Raw genomic sequence first — 10654 nt, 5'->3', positions numbered from 1 at the left:
AGTTTCCAAATATTTGGTTTGTGTTTTATAATCATTTGTCTACCTATTTCCAAAGTAATCTATATCAATCATATAGGGGCTGTTTGGGACACTGAGATAATATAAAATGTGAGGAGTTCTGATGTCTAGATAGTTTTGATGTTTAAGGAGTTCTGATCGAGTATGTTCAAGCACTGAAATGATATACTATACATGGAAGAAATATTGTGATGAGATACGAGACACGTTCCGAAAATGGGGCCACAAACCATTAAAATCAAATAGTTAAAATCAAATAGGATAATGGGCTCCAAACATTGAGATGATATAAGATGTGGAGATATAGCATCTCATGTTGGCCCCAAACAGCTCCTATAATTTTTTGTTTCAATTATGTTCTTTTATTATAACCTTTTTTCCTTATTAAATAATTTGATAGTAATTTTGTCATTTGAATACAAATATAACTTAATTTAGGAATGTTTGGGCAAAGAATGAGATAGTGAGCTATAAGGAGTTATAAAATCTCGAGAAATTATGAACTATTGTGCCTGGGACCTACAAACTCCTATGAGTCAAATAAGGGATGGGGTTCCCAAATCTACTTCCTAACTCTTTGAGCTAAATACACTTGTAAAAGCTACCTCATGCTATCCCAACTTGGTTGCATCATTTTTGTTTAAGTTTTTTTTTTTCATTTTTATTCTTATTTTTTATTTGAGCTGTTTTATAAATAAAAAATGTTTCTAATTATTAATTATAACTAAATCTATACTATATATAAATAGGGCAAAAAGGGGTGAATTTTCTTGTTCCTTTTTTGTTCTTGCATTTTTTTAATAACCATTTTGTCCTTATATATAACCCTTCGTTTCAAACGTTTTTAATTTGATAAGACACCCATCAATAAATAAACGTATCTCACGAATCATCATAATATAAGGAGGAGCTTATTGGAAGAGAAATGAGATCCTCTTCAAATATCTTCTACCCTAAGCCTAAAAAATTCTATAAAAAAATATGAAGAAACTTCATTTCCATCCTTCTTTAGGATGTGGTGGTGATCTCCAAAGAGTAATCATCATCGTCTTAATTGTTTTCTATAAGGGGCATCATGCCAGTAAATTCAATCATCTTACATTTTCATGATTAACGGTTAGTTTTTATTTTTTAATGTTTAATTGGTGTTTGCATTTTGGGTTTTTGGACTTTGTAGGGATTTGATTTAGGGATTAAAGGAAAAATATTTTGTTCACTTATTAGAGATTTAAGTGGTAATCCACTACTACTCCAAAATATTTTGATGAATACTACTATTTTTACATGTTTTGATTGATATTTTGCACTTTTTTAAACAGATTTTCACAAGGAACATCGTGTCATTGTATGGGTTCCAATCGCTTGACATTTTCTTGGTTAAACGATTAGTTTTTTCCTTCTTTTTTTACGTTGATTGATTATTTATTTATTTATTTATTTTAAAAAAAAGAATGATGAACTTATGTTTGTTTTTAGATTTTAAGTGGGTAGCACACATTTTCTTTTTCTCTTTCCATGGTTTCATGGATAAGACGATCTCCATGTTTGTTTTATCTTATTTTTATTCTTTAAATTTCTATGTAAATGCAATGAATTTATATGTTTTTATTTTTTTTTTAATTTAATTGCAATGGCTTTATATGCTTTTAAAAATAAAAATCAAGTTTTTTCCAATCATTAAAATTGGCATAATAATTATTAAAAGAAAAATCCATTCATTGTTTTACTTTAATAATTATATTATAAATGAAGTATCTCATTTACATTTTAAATAACCCAATATCAAATTTGTTGGTAAACAAATCTTTAATAATCACAAGATTTGGTTGTTTTAAAAAAATGGTATGATTTTAACATATAAAACCTGCAAAAACTATTTTTACAAAAACAACAAAATCTTTAAACCTTTTATATCCTTATAGTTATTCTTAAAAATTTATCATTTTTAATTATATGTGTGATTTTTAATAACAGGTGTTGTTTGCTTGGTTACTTGTGGAGGAGATTTCTTTAAGCTTCCCCGTGCATTGTTTAGACATATTATATATACAAATTAAACTATAATGTGAATTATAAAATTAGGATTCATTAATTGGAGTAAAAGAAGTTTGCATACCAAGCTGCATATAAACTTAAATAATTATAAAGTGTAACATTTTTAAGGTAAATAATTGTAAAAAAAATGATATTTTTAGTCAATTTTGTAGTCAATAATTTTTTTTTTTGAAAAAATAAATTAACAAGATTAAAATTAAAAAACAATAATATTTTAGTTGTCACGCGACGTGCATTGTGTCACAATCTAATTGAGATAGTAGATTGTAAATCCAATTGTGTAGATAGAGTAGTGACACACATGAGTCTTAACACATCTGGCAAAGACAGAGGGCCAAGAGAAGTGTCATGATGCGACCAAAGAGGACACTGCATCATCCAATACATCAACATAAGTTGGGCAAGCATGTCATGTTGAACATTAAGTAGAAAGACAAGCAACCATGTCATCAGTGTTGTTAGTGACAAGCTTAGTGGGGGCCAGATGGGGCCCCGGGCCATGACCTCGGCAGGTGGGGTTCCATAGCGAGTTGGACGAGTGACTCTAGAATTAGATGCATATTGATAAGATATGCAAGCACGTCGAATTTCAAATCAATCGAAGTTCAGACGGGCACTCTATATTGGTGAGTGATCGTTCATCACATTCCACATGCATGGGTGGCAAAGAGGCAAATGTCTAGAATGCACTATAGGGGGAGGCATGGACAATGTCGGACGTGTGCCAGCATTGTGCCCCTTCCTATGGGCCAGAGGTTGGATGTAGCACCCGGTATGTTGTTTTATTCGACAAGGACTCGAAAGGGTTCAGTCTCGATATGTTCGGATGGATGGGTGTTCGAGAAGTTTCGAGTTGGATAGTTGCCCATGGGTTGGTCGACGATGGTTCTCGATAAACGTGTCCGAGCAGGAGAGAGAAAGTCGATGACACCCTGACACTCGGGCTGACATCCTGAAGCATCAGTGGGAATCGATTGTTTTCAGTTGGTCTGATACTTGTTTGAGTTATCCTGATAAGCAAGCTCGGTAGATGACCATTAAGTCAGTAGAAGCCCGATAGCCACTGAAGTAGGGTCCGAACTCATCCCAGTGAAGTTTCGGAGGATGTAAAAGTATTGGGAACGTGTTGTTGGGAACCGAGATGATGAAGAGATATGCAATGTTGTATTGTGATGACCTTAACCTCTTATATGGGCAAGGTCGAGCCTCAAAACTTGGCCTAGAGGAGAGGCAAGTCAGTGAGAGTCGCACATGAAGGGAAATACACGTATGGACGATGTGTATAGCCGAATGAAGTTCAATTCAGCATGAGTTCAATTCGGTTGAGGATGAAGGAGCCTCACCTAAGGTTCGACGAAGCTTCAAAGAGTCGAGCAAAAAGTGAATTGGGACTTGAGTTTTCCTTAAGGCTTATCATGATCGCATGTGAATCATGATGTCGCAGGTTGGAGAAGTATGATCGTGACACATCGCACGTGATTAATTACTAGTGTAATAAAATGTGAAGAATGTAGAATATAAAAAGTCTTTATCTATTTACTTATAAAAAATACTCTATAATTTATGACTTTACATTTAATTATATTTATTTTAGAGTTTTCAAAAGTTTCGGAATTTTAATAGTTTTGCTACATTACTAACTCTTGCAATTATATAAGGAGTCATCTTCCCTACTTCTTTTTTCAAAAGATTGTCTTCTCTTGATTTGTTTCTCTTCCCCACTCAACTCTATTTTTCTTAAAGTCTATTTTTTGATTTAAAAGGCTCAGAATAAGAGATAAGCATGATTTTTTCTATAAAAAAACGTCTTAGTTGATCTTTTCTTCCTCTCTCAACTCATTTCCCTGATAAATTCCTTTTTTTTTTGTATGGTTGACAAACAAATGCAAAGGATTATTAAAGACTTTCGACACATCTCCAGAGTCTCTAATAGTATTGCACACACTCTTGCCACTCACGCTCGCAACTATTTGTGAAACGAAATTTGGCTTGAGGATCATCCTTGGGTCTCCGAGGCCATCAATATGAATGTTTCCTTTGTTACATGATTTTTATAATTGCTTTGGTTCTTTTTTGTCCCAAAAAAGTTAGCTAAACATGCTATTTTTTTTAGATTCCTTAATGAATTACAGATAAGTATTTTTGTTTAGTAAATTTCAAAGTAAGTTCTTTAATAGTTATATGTATTTCAAGAAATTAACATAGTAAGTTCTTTAGTAACCATATGTATTTATGTCAAATTTTGGACAGGGAAAAACATACATGACCTTCAAGTGACAGCAACTGTAAATTTGTAATTTAGGAAAGAGGAAGCCTGCAAAATAAAGAAAAAGGGGTTTGATACCAAAGTTAGAGATGAGAATTCTATAATGGAGAAGAAGTCAGAAATTTAAATTACCTCATATGAACTCATAAGAATGTATTTATAACGAATTTGACCTAGTGTTTAACTTAACTCTCCTAGGATTAGGATACTAAATTTTTCAAATCACAAACAAGCTAGTTCAAATCTTATCTTATCTTGATTTTTAGCTTTGTTCTATCGAGCCAAAATTTACCTTCAACATTAGCCTTGAAGGAACCTTGTAAAGGAACTATGAGCGGAAGCGGATCGTTCAAAATTTTCAAAATTTTACATAATAGAATTTTATAGAATAAGAGAACAAAATTAATACAACATGCAATTAATAAATTATAGAAGATTTAAAGTAAGGTTTAGAACCCTTACCTTTGAAGAACGAATTTTCAATTGAAATCCCTTGATCTCCAAATGGGCACCACCGTGAAGATAACCTTGGTATTCTCTGGGTGAGAATCCAGGAGAGTATAGGACTTTGACTATTTTGAAAAAGAGAAGATTTTAGAAGGAGGAAGATATTTGAATTTTCACAGAACAGATCTATATATATATATATATTAAATTATATGTTATATCAAATATAACATATAACCTATTGTTTCTATATTGTATCAAATATAATATAACTTATAGTTTCCTTTCTCTCACCAATGACATTTAATGTAAATCATATTTACATTAAATTTAATAATATGATTCTAAATCAAATAATTAATATTTTAATCATATTCATGTTGGGGTTGATGCCCTAAATTGATAGGATGTGAAAACATGCAACGGAAGCAATCAAAATCAATAACCACTCTAATTACATTTAATTTGAGTTCTAAAAGCATGCAAAACCATATTTCACAGAAGAGGGTTTCAAAACAACCATACCTTTGAAAAACTCCTCCAATCCAAGCTGCTCTTTACGAAATTTCAGCTCCAAATCTACAGTGAACTACCAAGAGATCTTCTCTACTATTCTCAGCCTTGAATTTGACTGGTGGAACTCAAGATTAAAGTGAATTGTGAAGGGATTTTATAAGAGTTTCAGGGAGAAGAAGAACACTACTACAAAAAACATTTTCCAGCAGCACCATCTTCTCCAATCAGCAAAAATTGAAGAGTTTTAACATCCTTCTTCATGTAGGTCAAGAAGATTTTAGTCAATGCCACCTCCAATTCAAATTACAAGCGAGCTAGGTGTAAGAGCTAAGCGGAATCCACCTCCTACTTCATAAAAATGTGGATAAATTCACTACCTCTTGAATTTCCATTTTTTTATCTTTAATTTTAATTAATTCAATATCAACTAAAATAAAAAAAAACAATAATTCAATTTCTAAAATTGAATAAAATGAAAATTGATATTAATTAAACAAATTTAATTAATTAAATAATAATTTAATATCAAATATTAAATTAATTAAGCACCTAATTTTAAACATAAATCATATTCATGTAGTTAATATTTAAATCAATACTCAAATATTATAAATTCTCCAATTTTGTTTAATTTCTATAAATTAAATGTTAATTATACCGAATATAATTGTTCAAACCCTAATTGCAATTTGAACATTTCAAATTGAAAACCCTAAATTCAATTTGAACATTTCAAATTGAAAATTCAATTTGAAGTAATTTCAATTTCACTTAATTTACTAATCTAAGGTGTTCATGTTTTACAAGCTAGTAGAGGGACCTTAAGGACCTACAAATCATGAGCTCCAACGATTTTAGATTAATTGGCTAAAACACTTTAGACCGAATTAATCAATATTCTCCTCACTGTAGATATATTTGTGTCCACTTTATTTAACCATAATCAGTAAGTCGATCCTTCACAGATTGTGCGTAATCACGGCTGGGTCAAAATGTTGTTTTACTCCCAAAATTACATCTTGCACCTTAAGTTCTATTGATCCTCTAATAAACAATTGGTTTGTGACCAATCATTAAACTGGATCCCTCTCGGACCAATGAGAGGGTGGGGCCCTTTGTTCAAGACCTGAATTCAGCACTTAAAAGAACAACCTTTATCCTATCCTTAAATCAGGTAAGCGTGAATTCCATCTTGCACCGTATGTCCCCAACTATCTACCTAGTCTTACCCCTAAAATGGGAGGCTTATTGAGCCAGCGTTGTTGAGCCAACCCTCACCTATGCAAATTTAAGGATAATCCTGAATAAATAGGAATTCATAGTTAGCTCAGGATTAGGATCGAGTTACCTAGGTCATTTATGTTTAATAGTCAGTCTTAAATAAAAAACAACGTTATAAAGTAAGAGTGACTTATTTCTTGGTCCGACCTTACACAAACTTATTGCATAGGACACCTCCACTCCTCATATCAATACATGAACGAATTAGGATCACTTCGTTTGTAGCACCTTACAACAAATTGTAATAACTATAGAGTGGGTCGCATCCGATAATGTTACCAGAATAAGGCACCCAACCTTATTCGTATACTATTGACCGTTTTGGCTATTCACTCAAACTTGATCCATCTTTATGTCTCCACATAAAGTTCAAGTATTCATATAATAGTCATGGATCTTAGTTTATTGGATTTAGTCTTTACAATTGTAATTCAACTTTATCGAATAAATGTTGAATAAAACCTTTATTAATAATCGAAAATGTTTTAACTTTACAAACTACGAGTTTTAAGACATACAACCCAACAAACGTCCACTTGGACTAAAACTTCAGTGAATATACAATGTTGAGTTTATTGAGAGAACAAAGAGAATAAATACAATAAACAAGGGCATCAGATACCCATTATTTCTCCTATTTGCCCTAGTTCTAAGTATCTCGTAGTCCTAGTCCTACTAGGTGACCCTCGAACACTTTAGTCTAGAGGGCCTTTGTAAAAGGATCAGCCAAGTTGTCTTGTGAGGCTATCTGCGTGACGATCACGTCTCTTCTATGTACAATCCTTCTGATGAGATGGTACTTTCGCTCGATGTGCTTTCCACGCTTATGGCTTCTAGGTTCCTTTGAGTTTGCAACCATTCCACTGTTATCACAATATAGGGTGATTGGCAGGTGCATATTTGGAACTACTTCCAAATCAGTCAGGAACTTTCTGAGCTATACTGTTTCTTTTGTTGTTTCACTTGCAGTTACATACTCAGCTTCCATTATGGAGTCAACAATACAAATTTGTTTGATGCTTCTTCACCTACTACTCCTCCATTTAGAGTTAATACTAACCCCATAGTTGATTTCCTTGAATCAATACGGTCTGAAGTCAGAATCAGTGTATCCTGTAAGGATCAAATCCTTAGTTCCATACACGAGCACATAATCCCTTGTTCTCCGAAGATAGTTAAGTATGTTTTTAACGACAATCCAATGATCATATCCTGGATTAGACTGAAATTTGCTGACAATTTCAACTGCATAGTATATGTCGGGACGAGTACACAACATGGCATGCATTAAACTCCCTACTGCTGATGCATATGGAATTCATTTCATAACCTCAACCTCTTGAGGTGTCTTAGGACTTTGTTCCTTAGATCAGCCAACATTTATTTCTTGGACTTTTGCATTTTATATCTAGACAACATCTTGTCTATATAAGATGCCTGAGATAATGCTAAAGTTCTGTTCTTGTGGTTCCGAACTATTGGGATCCCAAGAACATATTGTGCTTCTCCCAAATATTTCATTTGGAATTTCGTAGCAAGCCATCTTTTGACGTCAGCTAGAAATTCTTCTTCGTTTTCTATAAGTAGAATATCATCAACATACAGAACCAGAAAAACAACAGTTTTGTTGATAATTTTCTTGTAAACACAAAGCTCGTTAACATTTTGTTCAAAGCCATAAGATTTGATCTTAGTTTCAAATCTCATATTCCAGGATCGAGACGCTTGTTTTAATCCATAAATTGATCTATTAAGCTTGCAAACTTTTTGCTCTTGGTCCTATTCTATAAACCCTTCTTGTTAAGACATATAGATACTTTCTTCAAGATAGGCATTTAAGAAGACTGTCTTGACATCCATTTGCCAGATTTCATAATCATACAATGCAACTATGGACAAGAGTATTCTAATGGACTTTATCATGGTAACTAGAGAGAATGTTTCTTCATAGTCTACCCCCTCTCTTTGGGTAAACCCTTTTGCCACAAGCCTAGCCTTGTAGGTCTGACCTTACCAATTTGGTCTCGTTATCTCTTGTAGATCCAATTGCAACCAATGGGTTTTACCCATTCTGGTTGATTTACAAGATCCCAGACTGAATTGAAGTTCATAGACTCCATTTCAAGGTCTATGACTTTAATCCACTGGTCCTTATCCACATCTTCCATTGCTTGTTTAAAAGTCAATGGATCTTCTAAGCCATCATCTGATGACTTGAGTTTTAGTTAAACCCATGTACCGGTCAAGCTGTTGCACAACCCTCCCATAACATCGAGGCACTCTCAATTTTTGAAAAGGAGGTGAAGTATCAGTTTCATCAACAACTCTTGTTAGTGGACTTGCTCGATCAACAACTCTTATTGATGCATTTGTCGTTTCTCTGGTCATTTCATCAATTACTAGCCTACTATGAGGTTGATAATTTTTAATGTGGTCTTCCTCTAGGAAAGTTGCATTTATCGATACAAATATCTTATCTTTCTAAGGATCATAAAAGAAACCACCTTTTGTCTTTTTAGGTAACCTACAAATAGGCATACCTTTTAACGACATTCCTACTTCTTAAGATTTTGCACCAATACATGTGTTGGGCATCCTCAAATCCTGAAGTGATGTAAACTACCTTTACGTCCTCTCCATTACTCGTAAGGTGTTTTTGAAACACTTTTCGAGGAAACTGATGCAAAATTTTATTAAGTGGAAATATGGATGATATGCGTTAATGGGATTGCATTGTGTACTCAAATTTCCCCAGTGGAATTCAAGTGTGAATTTCCCTGAGTTTCCTGGTAAGTCCAGGGTTGAACACTGGGACTTGTGAAAATAGTTTACGTTGATAATTTTTTATGAAAACTTTGCGGTAACCGGGAAAATAAATAAAGTGTTTGGTTGTTGATTGCGTTGATAAAAATAAATAAAATGCAGCAGAGTTTGAAAAGAGTTGGTAAACGGGAAATGCGATGAATATGCGATGAACGGGTTGAGAAAGGTTTCGGCTAACACTCCCTAAAATGCGTTCATACTTGTGATCATGCAACATGCATACAACAGTAAACCACCTCTCGGTGCGAATACCACGACTTCTAAGGCTAGAACGCATGTGATAAATATGTGATAAGTCTACAGGGTTTACACATAAACTTCTATTCCTATTCATGCGATGACAAGATGACATCCACACAAATATGCGACCACATAATATCATTCCTATTCCTAGGATGCATGTGATGCAAGTTGACAAACAGAGATTATCTCTAAGTCCCTATCTCTTGTTTATGCAAGCCTAATCTTACTCTTTCGAGTCCAGATTCTAATCTAGCTCTCTCGAGACATTAGGTTCTTTCTTTAGACTCTCTCTCGAGTAACTCTAAAAGGTATTTTGCACAGCATAAAACAAGACAATCGCAAGTAATGAACTTCCTAGGTCATGTTAGCTTAGTTCTTCTCAACCCATTCAACTAGTTTAGCTACTCATGCGTATTAAGAGAGTGAGCAGATGTAGAAATAGAACTTCCATTGAATAAATATGAAGATGAAATACAAGTAACAATGCAAGTAAAGTAAAGAGCCTGGTAGCAATTTCTTGCTACCAGACGTTTACACTATTTCTACTCGTGCATTAAAGATATTCTCGCTCTCGGGAGAGTCGGCCCACTCTCTGCCCTTAAGCCCCAAGGTTCTCTCTCAAGTTGCCCTGGGCGATCTCTGGTGCCACCACTTTTCTCTTTCTTCGCCTTAAAAATGGAAGAAAACTATGAACAAAATGTGCGATGAACTTGTTAACTGATCAATCGATTAACCGAATGCACTTGGTATTTATAGAGCATCCATGTTGAAAGGCGGCTTCTCTCTCCTGGTTGTACAGATGGGATAGCTTTAATTCTTGACTGATGTGCCGGATGATTATCACCGATAAAGCTGAATGTACTTTGTGATCATTATCGGCTGTCAACTTAATTTGGATCCGACTGTCATCAGCTTTTTGTCCCATTACTCTTAATTGGCCTTTCACCCAGATGTGCCCACCATGTTGTGCTGACCAAGTTGCGGCGATCCTTCTTGGACAAATGT

Source organism: Benincasa hispida, chromosome 6 (assembly GCF_027475165.1).
Source record: "Benincasa hispida cultivar pf3 chromosome 6, pf3_genome.v1.1, whole genome shotgun sequence".
Lineage (NCBI taxonomy): Eukaryota > Viridiplantae > Streptophyta > Magnoliopsida > Cucurbitales > Cucurbitaceae > Benincasa > Benincasa hispida.
Note: the sequence above shows the minus strand (reverse complement) of the source record.